The 15,469-nt window shown below is 44.0% G+C and overlaps 2 protein-coding genes across 12 annotated transcripts in view; one reads left to right on the top strand and one right to left on the bottom strand.

Moving 5' to 3' along the window:
* The window catches only part of SMPD3 (sphingomyelin phosphodiesterase 3), a 590,910-nt gene that overhangs the window by 370,237 nt on the left and 205,204 nt on the right, over positions 1–15,469 (bottom strand). The gene's annotated exons all lie outside the window — the stretch shown is intronic.
* Positions 14,667–15,469, top strand: part of SLC7A6 (solute carrier family 7 member 6) — a 30,583-nt gene continuing 29,780 nt past the window's right edge. For 2 of the 11 annotated variants that reach the window (XM_083624935.1, XM_083624928.1), the window contains exon 1: positions 14,667–14,997. The gene's annotated coding sequence lies outside the window, so the exon portion shown is untranslated. The other 9 variants (XM_083624927.1, XM_083624930.1, XM_083624931.1 and 6 more) reach the window with 7 other exon arrangements.

Raw genomic sequence — 15,469 nt, 5'->3', positions numbered from 1 at the left:
TCCCAGATAGTTCTTTTTTCCACCGTAGTGTTCAAATTAATCTCAAAATAGTCCTTTAAGGTTTTTTGGGCCTTCTTTACAATTCTTTGATCTCTAAACAGGCCATCATTCATCTTCCATCTAAAGGAGCCGATTGGGATCAATGTCATATCCATTCTCAAGGCGTTATGGTCGGAGCATGTTTTGGGGCAGATTTCCACCTTCCTCACCTTAGGTGCCAGACTTCTAGTTATCCATATTTGGTCGATTCGTGTCCAAGTCAGTTGAGCTTCAGAAAAGAATGTTCCTTCTCTTCCCAAGGGGTTTCTAACTCTCCAGATGTCAACCCAGTCCATATTGTCAGTCATTTCAAAAAAGGTCTTAGGTAGTCTTCCCTCTTTAGTAATGTTCTGGTTCTGTGACTTATCCATATTTGTTGATACGACCCCATTCATGTCCCCCATCATGATGACGTTGTTGTAATCCAGATAGTCCAGCATGATCTCGTGCAACTTCTTATAAAAATCCGATTTTCCTTCATTTGGAGCATAAATTCCTAATATCAAAATTTTTTCTCCTTGATACTGTATTTCTATTGCGAGGATTCTTCCACTTTCGTCTTTAAAGAGAAATTTTGGTGAAAGGCTCTCTTTTGCATAGATCACTACACCTCTCTTTTTAACTGTATCCGATGATATAAATTCTTGACCAAGCCTTTTATTTATTAACACCTTTCTATGGAGCCTAATCACATGCGTTTCTTGTAAGCATATAATGTCCAATTGTTCCTTTTTTAAAATATGAAAGATTTTAGACCTTTTTTCGGGACTGTTACAGCCATTTATGTTCCAACTCAAGCGAATGCCTTTTTCAATTCCTCAAAAGCGTGCTCCGCCTCTGCCGTCCAAACGAATTTCTTCTTGCTGCTTAGACAGTCCGTGATGGGAGCCGTTAAGTGGGCAAAGTTCTTGATGAATTTACGGTAAAAGTTCCCAAACCCTAAGAACCTTTGCACATCTTTTTTGGTTTTCGGTGTCTTCCATTCCAGCACCGCCTGGACCTTGCCTGGATCCATGGCTAATCCCTTGTCTGATAAGCGGTACCCCAGGAATTCCACCTCCTTGGTGTGGAACTGACACTTCTCCAATTTCACCCACAACTGGTTTGCTTGCAGCTGGCTCAGCACTTCCCTGACATCCTTCACATGCTGCTCCTCATTCTCCGAATATATCAGCACGTCATCGAGGAATGCCACGCAATTCTTGTAGAGCAAAGGTCCCAGTACATGGTTCATGAGCGATTGAAAACAGGCGGAGCCTGATTGCAATCCGAATGGCATAACGAGATATTCGAAAGCCCCTAGGGGGGTGAACATCGTTGTCTTCCATTCATCCCCCTTCTTTATTCGTATCAGGTTGTACGCTCCTCTCAAGTCCAGTTTCGTGAATATCTTTCCCTTCCTCACCCTGGTCAAAATGTCATCAATCCTGGGCATGGGGAAAGTCACTGGTTCTGACACGGCATTCAGGGCCCGGTAGTCCACGACCAATCTCGGTTTATCCGTGTTTTTTTTGTCCACAAAAAACACTGGACTGCCCCCCACCGCTCTGGACTCTCTGATGAAACCTCTCTTCAGGTTTTTGTCAATAAACTCCCTCAACTCCTGCATTTCCCTGTCTGACATGGCGTACAGCTTGCCCACGGGTAGCTGGGCCCCAGGGACCAGGTTAATCTGGCAGTCAAAGTCTCTATGCGGTGGTAGTTTATCTGCTTCCCTTTCGCTGAAGACCTTGCTCAGGTCAGCGTATTGTTTGGGCACCTTCCCTTTGTTCGCCACTTCCGTCCCTGCTATGGAGGCTTTTGCCCCTTCTGGCACCTTTCCCTCTTTGCAGTGTTCCAGGCAATGTCCTGACCCAAAGGACACCACTCTCTGATGCCAGCCCACTAGCGGGTCATGCAACGCTAGCCAGCTCATTCCCAAAATGACTGGCGCCCCTCCCAGGGTGGCTACATTGAACGCTATCCTTTCGGTGTGCCTTGCCACCCTCATAACCATTGGGACGGTCTGTAGGCTAACTTCTCCCCCCAACAGCTCCCTCCCATCGATCGTGGTGACCTGCAGGGGGTTGCTTAAAGGGAGTGTCTGTATCTGGTGTTCCGCTGCAAACTCCTTGCTCATAAAATTACAGGAGCTGCCTGAGTCTAACAGCGCCTTGGTCTTTAGTGGGTATCCGTTTGCCAGCTCTAGCAACACCTCTATTACTAGGGCTGGTCTTGGAGGTTCCGGAGTGGGCACTTTTACTGCTCCTTGGCCTGTCTGCAGTGCCCTGACAGAGGCAGACAGGCGTTGGCTTTTACTGGCTCCTGGACTTCCTCCTCCTTTCCCCCAACAGCCCCCGCCATCCCTTGCCATTCCTTTCTTTGCGGGCAGACTCTGGCAAAGTGACCTGGCTGCTGGCAGAGGTAACATTTCTTGGCGCTCTTTCCCTCCTTCTTCCTCCCTTCACTGGGATTTGAAACTGCGCGCGCGCGCGCTGTTCCAACTTCCATCGGCTCTCCGGGCGGGAAACTTGGCTCTGGAATCTCTGGAATGCGGAAATCCCTCCAACGCTCTCCTTTCCCCTCCCGCTTCTCCAAGGCTCTTGCCTCCTGGCGCGCTCCAATGGTCAGCGCTGATTTGGTCAGCTGGTCCATAGACTCCGCCCTGGGCGCCCGGGAAAGTTCGTCTTTCACCGCCGAAGAAAGCCCCTCTTCAAATAGCATTTGAATGGGTTCCGCCGATAGGTCCCACCCCAATCTATGTATCAACATTGTAAACTCAGTCCAGTACTCACGAACCGATCGGCTCCCCTGTTTGCAAGCCATCAATTGTCTGCGCACCAGTCCCTGTTCAATCTCGCTGGAAAACATCAAATCCATGGCGCGAAAAAACTTCCTCGCGTCCTTCAGCATGTCACTATTCCCTGCCATCAGGGGCCTGACCCAGTCTCTCGCCCCTCCTTCGAGATGGCCAATCACAAACGCCACTCGCGATGCCTCATCGGGAAAGTCATTAAACTGCAGTTCAAGAGCATACTGCATCTCTGTCCTAAAGGCTTGGTAGTTCCTGGGGTCCCCCCCAAACTTCTGCACCATTCCTGGCATCTTTCTTGCTAGTGTAGCGCCTTTTGCCTTTTCTGCATCCTGCGCCCTCCTTTCTTCTAGTCTCGCCGTTTGCATTGCTAGCTGGAGTTCCAACATTCTGTACCTTTCTTCCAGAGTTGGACCTTCTCCAGCTCCTCCTGCTCCTCCGGCTCCGGCTGGGTCACTCATGATGCCTCTCTGCACAAGCTGCTTTCAGGGACTGTCCGATTGCTGTGATGGGATGATGAGCTGCTTGTGCGTAAAATCCTGATCCCTCAGAGTTTGGCTAAGTTCCCAAACCTCTGTCTGTGATGGAGCTCCTTAAGCGTGGCTCCATCAATCGCTCGTTGAATCGGACAGTGGGCGTTTACGGAACTTCTTCCAGCATAAAAGCTCCTTAACGGAAACACGTCTTCTGGACTCTCGGCGTGACAGTTTCCGCCGAGGAGTGGGTGTTCCTACGGGAGGTCCTGAAACCCCCCCACTGTTCTCGCTTGAAGTATCTCTGAGCTCTCCCTCCGACTCACTTTCCCTTGGAACTCCACTTCTCCCCCTGCTGGTCCCCTCCTCCGCTGAGTGGTCTCTCTCACCCTCCATGAGCCCTTTCACCTCCTTAGTCTCAGATGACAGTTCCCTGACAGTATGCTAGAAGGAAAATATAGGTAAGCAATTGAAGATATAGTAAGCAATTGGGAAGAGCAAGTGGAATCCACAACAAAAAAAAATGTTGTAGTATCCTCACTTCACAAGCAGGGCAACCTCCTCTCCATCTCTCCTCCTCACCCAAGCCTCAAGCTTTCCATTTTTTTTTCCTGACACACAGGAGTCTGTAGCTATTGGGTGTGCTCAGTCTTCACTGAGCTACTGCGTAGGGGGTTCCCCCCGTTTTAGGGTTTTGTACTTCTACAGATCTTGTGATTTGTCCAAGTGTGCCCTGTTATCTCCCACTGGCCCCATTTTGGCTATAACCCTGTTGACACTCAACCACCTGAATTTGCTATTAGAGGGAGTGATCTTACCTGCATATCTCCTTATAAATAAAATAGGAAATAAAATAAAATAACAATAAGGCTATAAACTTCTTTTAAAAACACACCAAAAAACCCTGAAAATTCAGGGAAGGGACTTGACCCCCCAGCTCTCCCCCATTATTCCTGCCCCCCCAGTTTTTATCACTGACTACAACTTGGAGTAACCACTTCCATCCAATGCCACATAATGTACAGTATTGTTTGGTATTCAAGTATATATACCACTCATGCAATTTTAATTATGTGCAAGATTGTAAAGAGGGATATTAAAGAAAGTACAGTACAAAATCCTGCTCTCTCTATTTGGGGGGCGGGAATCCACTGTACTGTAGCATGAACAGCTACCAGCAGTTCTCTGGCAACATGGCTTGTTATGAAACATCTGTCTGTGCAGTCCACATCTTGTTGAAGTCAACAGCCAAAACCAGAAGTCCCATAGATTGCTCTGTTTGGGCATAAAAACCTCCAGAGATCACTGAAAAGAAAGGAGGACACAGCCACAAGGCCCAAACCAATTACTGCTTCTGCTGTTGCACCAACCTGTTCAAATCCCTTAGAGCAGAACATCTGTTAGCTACACAACTTCTGATCCAAATATGTAGTTCTGCTCTGTCACAAACAGACCTGCTCTCCAGTTTTAGGTTAAGACCACAAGGTCAATGAAACACTTGCTTGAGTCTAACACGCTATGTTGAAGTGCATTGGAAATTCAGTCTGTGTACTCTGTTGTGCTCCATCTGCCATGCAGGCAGTGAAAGGGTGAATGTACTTTCACCCAATTGAGAGACAGGCAAAGGTAGCAAGGGATGACCGTGAGCTGGGCTTGGTTCCATCTGGACAGGAACAGTGGTGCAGTCTGATAGTTTTAGACCAGGTGTGGGGAAACTATGGACTTCCAGATGTTGCTGAACAAAAGCCCTTCATGGCATTCAGCTGAGTGAGGGCCTGAACATCTCCCACCAAAGTGTCACTGCACATATATTAAGCATTTATGTAGCATATTTATTTTTAAAAAGCTTTTGGAAGTTTAATGCACAGTTTGCATTATCTTGTTGGAATCCTGAGAGCACTCCATGTAAGGGAGATCAATATTATTATCTCCATATTGCAGGCGGAGAAGATGAGGCTGAGAAGAGTAGCCTCACCTGACACCATCAAGCCAATTCATGGCAGAGGCAATAACTGAACCATGGAAAGTGTGGCAGCCTCCTGCACTAAAGAGATATGGCAGACGGTTGCAGGTGGAATTGCTTGTTGTTAAAAGCGAGCCTGAGTGTGTTTTGCGTTCTGAATCTTCCTTGTAAGCAAGGTCCAACTTACAATAGATTTCCTACTTTGGTCGAATACATGCCCCTTCTTTGCTGGATGCTGTTGGGCAGAGGCAAAGGCTAGGCTTAGTGTTTCAGCTTTGAATGGCATAGGCTGGAGGGAAGGTCCTTGGAGTTGGTTAGCAAACAAGAAGGAGACGGAGGGGCAGAACTCCAAGTGAGCTGGGGATGACAGACAGGAACAAAGAGACACAGAGGGTGGCATTTTGCTATCCTTTAAATCCGATGCTGCCCTTATGGGGGAAGCCAGCCCCTCTTGGGATGTGATTGGGAATTCAATCTTAATTCCAACTATTGTAATGGGCATCATCCTCCACTGCACCAGTTTAAGGGACACAGGACAGGGCACATAGCACATTCAGCTCTGTCTACCACTGCTCCCTGCCCCCCACAACATCCACTGCCTCTCTTTACCTAATGGTAGAGCCAACCAGGCAGAGGGCCTTTTTGGTAGTGGCGCCCACCCTGTGGAACACCCTCCCTTCATATGTCAAGGAAATAAACAACTATCTGACTTTTAGAAGACATCTGAAGGCAACCCTGTTTAGGGAAGTTTTAATGTGTGGTGTTTTATTGCAATTTTTTATTATTATTATTATTATTATTATTATTATTATTATTATTATTATTATTATTATTATGGGAGCTGCCCAGAGTGGCTGGGGAAAACAGCCAGATGGCGGAGTATAAATAAATTTATTATTATTATTATTATTATTATTATTATTATTATTATTATACAAAGCATATGCTTGTCCATTGACTTACATCTCATCTACATGACTTTGCCACCATTATTCCATAGTGAGCAATACAAAAAGGGACACCTTTGTTACCCTGAGTAGCAGTTCAGGCTGGAAGATGACACTGTCAATCAGTTACCTTGGGTTACAAATGTATCATTTATTTCCATAAAGTTCCTTACTCATAAACAGCTGTTAATGCAGCATTGAGAGACCGCACTGCCACTGATTTGAGAAGTGAGGGTATCAAACACACTTTCCTACCCAACAGGAACATGCCACAGTGCCAAAAGTTACATCAACTGAGTTTTAACACCTCTTGAGGCTTTTGAGAAAGTAGGTTGCTATAAAAAAAAAAACCACAACCATGTTATAATCCAGTTAAGTCTCTTCCGATGCTGAGGTTCGTTTCACTGTTACAAACATTTGTTGCAGCAACAACAATCTCTTCAGGGATTTGTGGTGAAGCCAGCCTCAGGCATAGTGAAGCAATTGGCTCTTTCTCCTTGTGGTGCCAAATCTTAGGAAGTGCCAAATATTTATTCAGCTGCCTGGATTGCGTAAAGTTCAATGGGAGCAGTTGGGATAAGCCAACAAGTCATGCCAATCTTCAAGCACACCACATCTTTGTGAGATTATTCTATATAGGTCATATTCACACATGACTTTTCGACAGGGATGAGGAACCTCAACTTGCATGAGCAACTTGCATGTGTAGCAGGGGTGGGGCAGGGGGCTGTGGCCAAACACCTCCATGTAGGCATCGGCTTCCACAGGGATCCCCAATCCATCCAGGCATGTCCTGCTGGGTCCTGTCCCTGGCTCTCCATCCTTCCCTGCCTGTGGCCTGGGGGGGGGGGGTCTCACCCACCTAGGTTGCAGTGATACAGACCAGATTGGCCTCCTCGTCCACAATCAGGTCATGGGTGAAGGAGAGCCAACCTGACATTCAGCAACAGCAGCCACAGCCCCGAGGGCTGGCTGACAGAACAAGTGCAATTCCCCAGGTTGAAGGAGTGGCAGGCATACAGCACAGTCGCTAACATGTGATAGCTGTGTGGCATGTGAATTGGTTCAGGGGTGAGGAAAGCAAAAAGTTCAACAAAATCAGTCTGGCTTCAACACATTATCTGTAACCCACCTTAAAAGAAGGTTTTTATTTTTATTTTTAAAAAATGAGTTAGGAAATAACCAACAACATAAACAACCCTATTAGCTGGCACTGCACCCCACATAAGGACCCAGTTGCCACAACCCCAGCAGACCTGGTGTCAACTGGCTGGACCTGAAAATGTCACCCACCCCAGGCAATGATGTTGCCCAGCCCTTTGGGGCAAGGAAAGGCATCTGAACACACCAAGGAACCAACTACATCACTGCAAACCTCCACATTTCCTACTTACCGTTAATCACTTTCAGAATCTTTCCCACAACCTGACAAACTTGCTTGACTTGCCATTAGGCAATAGGATACAACTGGAGCTGCCTGAGAACAAACTAACCTGTAGCCTGTGGCAACTGTGCATAACTGTAACATTTGGGTGCATACGCTGGTTCTGTCAGGTTTGTGTTTTTTTAAAAAATAATATTTATTAACAGTTTAAATAATATAAAAGACAAAAAATAATTCAACAAGACAATACAATACAAAAACAAAAACACTACATAGCACTGACACTAAAACATTAAATTAACAAAATACAACAAAGACAATTTAAAACACATCCATAATTTCAGAATCTTATCTTTCATTCACTTGTTTCCACAACCACCTCACACCTCCCTTTTTGTATTCCACTTCAATTAACTGTTTCAGCAAATCCTTTCCATCTTCCTCAGTTTTCTGTCCTGTAATTTATCTTAACTTATTTTAACCTTTGATACATTAAAAATCCATTTATATTTAATTCCTTATAACCTTTCTGCTAAAGCCATATAACTTCATTCCAACATTTTTCTAGCATTCATTAATTTTACAGTATTTCTGTAAATAATCTTTGAATTTTTTCCAATCTTCTTCCACCGACTCTTCTCCCTGGTCTCGGATTCTGCCAGTCATTTCCGCCAGTTCCATATAGTCCATCAACTTCATCTGCCATTCTTTCCGGGTGGGTAAATCTTGCGTCTTCCAATACTTCACGATAAGTATTCTTGCTGCTGTTGTTGCATACATAAAAAAAGTTCTGTCCTTTTGACTAATTGGCCGACCATGCCCAGGAGAAAGGCCTTTGGTTTCTTCAGGAACGTATATTTAAATACCTTTTTCATTTCATTATAAATCATCTCCCAGAATGTCTTAATCCTTGGGCATGTCCACCAAAGGTGAAAGAATGTACCCTCAGTCTCATTACATTTCCACCATTTATTGTCAGGTAAATTATAAATTTTTGCAAGCTTGACTGGTGTCATGTACCACCTGTAAATCATTTTCATTAAATTATCTCTTAGAGCATTACATGCCATAAATTTCATACCTGTGGTCCATAACAGTTCCCAGTCAGCCATCATAATGTTATGTCCAACATCTTGTCCCCATTTAATCATAGCAGATTTTACCATTTCATCCTGAGTGTTCCATTTCAACAGCAAGTTATACATTCTTGACAATTTTTTAATTTTGGGATCTAACAATTCTGTTTCCAATTTTGATTTTTCCACCTGGAAACCAACTTTTTTGTCCGAGTTATATGCCTCCATTATTTGGTAATAATGAAGCCAATCTCGCACTCTGTTTTTCAATTTCTCAAAGCTCTGTAGTTTTATTCTGTCTCCATCTTCTTCTAAAATTTCCCAATATTTCGGCCATTTGGCCTCCATATTGAGTTTTTTCTGAGCCTTCACTTCCATTGGAGACAACCATCTTGGGGTTTTATTTTCTAACAAATCCTTATATCTTATCCAAACATTAAACAGTGCTTTTCTAACAATATGGTTTTTAAACACTTTATGTGCTTTTACCTTATCATACCACAAATATGCATGTCAACCAAATACATTGTTGAAACCTTCTAAATCCAACACATCAGTGTTTTCAAGAAGCAGCCATTCTCTCAGCCAGCAAAAAGCAGCTGATTCATAGTTCAAGTTCAAGTTTTATTGTGGCAAAAGCCAGTGACACTAAACACTAAACATTCATAGTAAAGTTTTAAGGTCTGGCAGGGCAAATCCACCTCTTTCTTTAGCATCGGTTAATATCTTAAATTTTATTCGAGGCTTCTTGCCCTGCCAGACAAATCTAGAAATATCTCTCTGCCTCTTCTTGAAACAATCCATCTTATCCAAAATTTGCAATGTTTGAAACAAAAACAACATCCTTGGCAATACATTCATTTTTATCACAGCAATTCAGCCTAACAATGATAACTTCAAATTTGACCAAATTTCTAAGTCCTTTTTCACTTCAATCCAACATTTTTCATAGTTATCCTTAAATAAGTTCACATTCTTAGCAGTCATGTCAACCCCTAAATATTTTACTTTCTTAACCAATGTTAATCCTGTCTCCTCCTGAAACTTTTCTCTCTCATTCACAGTTAGATTTTTCTCTAAAACCTTAGTTTTCATCTTGTTCAACTTAAAACCTGTGACCTGTCCAAATTCTTGTATCAGTTCCAATACCCTTTTAGTACTAGATTCTGGCTCCTGTAAAGTCAATACTAAATCATCTGCAAATGCTTTCAGTTTATACTGTTTAGCTCCCACTTGTATGCCTTTAACCAATTGGTCCTGTCAGGTTTGAGGGGGCCACAGATGAGAGGCATTCTGGTCCGCCTCACAGTCTGGCCACTAAGCTTTTCTCCTTCCCACTGCTTCCTTTTTCTTAAAAATAAATAAGTCATGGTATCCTGGCAGCAGTGCTATTTGCCCTCCCTGTCACCCTGACTAACTGGCTGTGTGGGTTAAGCAGGTAGCAAGCAAGCAAGCAGGGTCGGTGGTGAGAGTTCAGATGTTTGCCAGTGTGCACTGCAAAGCAAAGCACTCCAAGAGCCAAATCCTCTGAGGGTCTCACTTCCTGCCAGAAAAAAACACCTTGAGGATTTCAGGAGCTAGTGCTTGAATTAGTTTTTTTCTTTCTCCCTCCCAATCTCTTTTCCTTTTGTCTCATGTCTCTTTGATTTTAACTCTCAGGGCATGGACTATTATTACTAATCATTGGAACTCTGGGGTTTTACTGTAGACCCAATGAAATTAATGGAGTTAAGTTAATCGTGCCCATTAATTTCAATGGGTTAACTCTGAGTAGAACTAATCTTGGCTACAATCAAAATGGAAGAGGAGAGTCAGGCTGTTTTGAAAGAACTGGAAGTTTATTAAATCTCTTACAAAGGATTTTATACAACAGTCAATGGTTAAGTAAAACCATGGAGAGGAACAGGAGGAGTAGGAAACAGGCACAAACACTCCTTCCACAATAAACTACTAGTATCTAAAGTTGCCAAAATACTCCCTGTTGTCTTCAATGCTGTAATGATCTAATAGCCTACTCTTCTGTAACTTTTCCATCACTGCAGAATATTAAACTAGATTTAAAGGTTGACAGTGCCCCTTTCTTTAAAAACAGGCTTCAGGAAATGTACAATATAAACAAAATATATTTTGTTCATAGCAAGCATACTTCTCTGCTTCTTCGGTTCCTTTTACCTCCTCTGAACAGTTTTTTCTTTAAACAGTTTTTTTCTCTAACTTGGAAAGCTCTTTATTGTGGATATAAACCTGCCCAGCTTTATTGTTGCTTATTTGGGTAAAGATTATTACTTTATTTGCCTTAAGATGTCATTTTGGGATGAATGGGCCTTCTCCTTTGCATAGGTCATTTTTCTTTACAATGGAATGTCACTCCCAGTTGCGTTTAAACTGTGCACAAGATAACCATGTTTGTTGGAATTGCCTGCTTATGGTTCTGACATATATCGTGAAAGAGGATCTCTTTTGACTGTTCTCCCTCCTTTGATAATGCAATAGTTAATTTTTAAACTGCTTTGGAAGATTTGAACCAAGGATGCCAAAATCTGGTTTGATTTTTTTCCCCCCTTCCATCTTGTTCTGGACTGTAGTAATCACTGCATTTTAACTACAGTTCTAAGTGATGTTTTAACGTTATTTAATATGCTGTAATAAATAAATGTACCCCACCCTAGGACTACTGTAGTTGGGATGTTGATTCCTGCTCATTTATTTGCTAACTTTGTACCCTAGCTTTCCACCAATTAGTGCTCAATGGCCATAATACAAATCCAATAAAGTATAACAAATTATAGTAAAACAATAGAATATAAAGTAAAAAAGGTAAAAATGAGATAATTGAAACACCAATAAAAATCATTTGTTAAAACCATTTAACACATATTTGTAAATCATGGTTTTTTTATTTATAAATATGTATAAAGCATTATATATATATATATATATATATATATATATATATATATATATATATATCTTAGCAGTCTGCAACATAAAAGCAAACAGTATCATTAAAACAAAAATTCAGCATAAAATGAGGATGACTACTGCTGAAACAACATCTAAGTTTTGCTTTAAAGGAATCTCCAGTCTGAAATGCACAGGGAACTGTCCATGGTGCCACTGAAGGCTTGTCTCCTGTTGCTTAAAACAGAACAAGTGTGTTTTAGATGCTGACCAAGATAGCTTGCTGCCTGGGCTTGGCAAAGGGCAAGATGGCACCCCATTCTTTGTTCAGAAACCAAGTGCTTTCAATGCTAGCGATGAGGCAGTGTCTTCCATGGCACCTGAGGGCAGCAGACTAGCTTAGGGATTGCAGGTCAGGTTAAGTCGTCTTCTTCTTCTTTGGCGATCACTTGTAGCCGAGTAAGATTGTCTTCCATTAACACGGTTTTAACAATGAGTTGTTAAGTGTCTGTGTGTGGGATGTGAAACACAAGAGCAGTCAAGTACAACATTCCTAGAGTGAACATGTTTACACATGGAGAGGAATGTTTGTCCAGCCAGCAGATAAACTTCCTGTTTCCTTCTGGGCTGGGACAGACTTCCTCTGCATGTGACTAGAGGTGGGCGTGGCCTCATCTGTGCAGGTAACGACAAAAGCACAGGGCAGGGCAGCCATCTCTCTCTTTTTGACTACATGCATTGAAGAAACAACATCTGCTTAGCCAAAGATGCTCTCTTGGCCAAAGATGCTCTTCCAGCCAAGAGACGACAAAAGGGACTGTCTTCTTATGAGATAGTTTCCAGATGTATGTACTGGTAACTTTTCCAAGCTAAGTCTGCCTTCTGGGATCCTATAGTGAACAGAATGATGTGTGAGTAAACTCTTTTTATACTTTTATAGAAGACTGTGTTGTGTCTTATGTTTTATGAGGGAATAAGGGGGAAATACCAGAACAGTTATTATAGAGGCTTTAGCAAGCCTGAGCAAACGCATCTGCTGCAAGTTTAAAAAGGGGGATGTTACTCTGCTAAATTGTGAACTTATTAACACAAGTTGGAAAGGCTATTATCAGATAATATATCCTCTCCCGCATCCCTGAATATTCCCACACTGTGGAGGCCAGTTCTGGATCCACATGTCCTTCCACAGTGGGGACATTGGTTTCCGGGCAGGAGTTGATCACTGTGTGAATTTGCCAAGCGTGCCTTCCTCTTAGCTTGTTTCTCCCTTGCGTAGGGCACCTTTTCTAGCCCCTCCCCCTTTTCGGGGTGAGCAGAATGAATCCTGAAAAGGGCTGCTTAGTCATGGATACAGCTGCCGAGCTGCTCAACTGCCTTGTTCCTTGAGTCAGAATGACTGAATCTGTATCCACCGCCCATGTGCTGGTTCATGATTAGGGGCTTCCAGATTTCATGATCCTGCCCCCATTACCATTTGCTGATTGCCATGGGACTTTTGGGGTTTGGGTTTGGGATGGGTTTTTGGAAGATGCCTGTGCATGAATTTGTTTTATGTGTGTAGATCAGTGCACGCTGACCAACACACAATCTTCGCAGTAAGGCTCTGTCCCGATGGCATGAGAAGTCACAACGACTGGTAGATTCTTATCTGCTGCAGCCTTCATCCGCCTTCACAGCCGTGGTAACATACCTCTTGTTATCATCCACCTGTTCTGCCCTTGAGGACTTCTTGGATGATTCTTTGTCTAGCTCCTTCCCTTTGACCTTACCACCTTGGGTGACCCTGCACTGTGCTACTCCAGGCCTCACTCTTTCTAATGGTAGGGCTGGCTCTGAGCCACTCAGAAAGGCAGTGCCACTGAAGGCATGTTGCCAAGGGTGTCCCTAAACCTGTTCTCTTGTCCTATTGTGTGTAGCTAAGCTTAGAGACATGTAGTAAACTGCTTACTTCTTTCCTGTTTGCCCCTGCTCTTACTTTCTGTTGTTTCCTGTGGTGAATTTTGTAAGCTTGTTGGGGAAGGGATGCTGATGAGGATATCTTGTTTTTCTTTTTAATATTCACACAGTGAATTTTGTTGTTATTACATTGTGAATGGTCACTGTGTTCATTATATCATTGACTTATTACTGTATTGTTTATATTTACTGACTGCCTGGGGTGGCTGTTTTACATACGTTGACTGCAATCGCATCCAAGTTTATTCAGAAGTAAATACCGTTGCATTCAATGGGACCTACTTCCAGATAAGTGTGCCACAAGGATGGCAGCCTTAAGCTTTAATTGATTTGTCAGTCTGAGGCTCAGGAGATGGAGTAAATGAAGAAGAGATACAAGTATTAAAGGGAGAGAAACAATATTGCTTACAAAATTTGAAACCCTTAATGCTAAAAATAAATATTCTTTTACTTAAGAATGGAACTGTCAACTTAAGCTTTCTATGCAGCTAGTGTTGAACTAAGTTCTCTCTCAAACACATTATGCTTTTTAAACACTTTTCTTTACAATGAAAATCCATGCTCTGCAATGTACTGCCTCCCATATAATCAGCCCCCCCTCTTTTTTTAACATGCTGAGTCAGTCACCATGTCTCAGCCTAAGGTACCTCACACAGGGCAGTTGTGAGGATAAAATAGAGGGAAGGGAATCCTGCACGTTGCCTGCAGAAAATGTCCATAATAAATTGTAATAAATCCATCTGGCACGGGATGCTTTAGCTGAGTTTCTTGCACTGCGGTGAGTTGGACTAGGTGACTGTTGGTCACTCTACAGTGCTAAGTAATATAGTTTTGATGAATAATCATAATTATTTGTTTGACCTCACTACAAATGCGCTGTTCCTCCTGTAGTTTGGGGTGTGCCCATCTGTTTGCCCGCCTTATAACTTTCCTCTCACGTTTTATTAGGAATAAACCCTGCTGACCCCAATGGGGTCTGTGCCAAATCTTTTCACCTTTTCTTGTGTATATGTAAACGCCGCCCCCCTCCCCCCGCCTTGCTCCCCTTCTTCAACTCTTTCTCTCTCGTGGTTTTGCAGTGGTGGTGTTGCTTTTTCGACCTGAGAAACCAACATAGCCCGCCGGGCCTTTCTGAGGAGAGCCTGCGAGAAGCTAAGAAGACGCCAGAGGGCGTCGGCGGTGGGAGGAGCCCCGTCCAGGCCGCCGCCTGCGCTGCTGCTGCTACTACCAGCACCACCACCAGGGCGGCCTTCTTCAGGCGAGCGCCTCAGCCGCGGTGGGGCGGGGCCTTGGGCCGGCAGCCCAGCTCCTTCGCCGCCCTCGCTGAGGGGAAAACAAAACAAGGCGAGAGGCGGAGGAAGCTGCTCGGCTAGAGGTCGCCTGCGCGGGAGGCGGCAGCAGGCAGGCTGCCCGGCTTGCTGGCTGGCGTTCTCGCCTGAGCATCCCTCCGGCTCGGCGGGGCGTGAGGTGAGCGAGGAGGAGGAGAAGCGAGGCTTAAAAGGGGAGCGAAGAGCCAACGTGGGCTGGGCGCCCTCGAGGTGCTGCTGGGGGTTGGGATGGCGGTGCCTCAGGGATTCACCTCAGAGGCAGCGGGTGGGACGAGGCGGCGGCGGCGGAAGGAGACCGGCTTTTTCTGCTCTTTTTTCCCCTGCGCCTCTAGCTCGCTGCCTCCGAGGTCCCTTTTCTCTTTATCGCCAGTGCAGGCGCCACAAAAGGTTTTATTTTATTTTATTTTGGGTGTCGGGGCAGCGCGAGGAGGGTGGCGGGTGGCTCAGGCCGGCCCTGCCATTAGGCAGCGGGTTTTGGGCGGGTGTCTCTGTGTGTTTCAAATGCTGAATATTCAAATTGAACATTTATTATTATTACTATTTTCAGATTGATGTTGTTATCTGCTGTTACCACCACCAGGAATAGGACAGTCAGTGTTTTATGCCTGGGG

Source organism: Podarcis filfolensis (assembly GCF_964270895.1).
Source record: "Podarcis filfolensis genome assembly, chromosome: 8".
Taxonomy (NCBI): Eukaryota; Metazoa; Chordata; class Lepidosauria; order Squamata; family Lacertidae; genus Podarcis; species Podarcis filfolensis.
The sequence above is the reverse complement of the archived record's forward strand: the minus strand, read 5'-3'. Positions and strand labels throughout refer to the sequence as shown.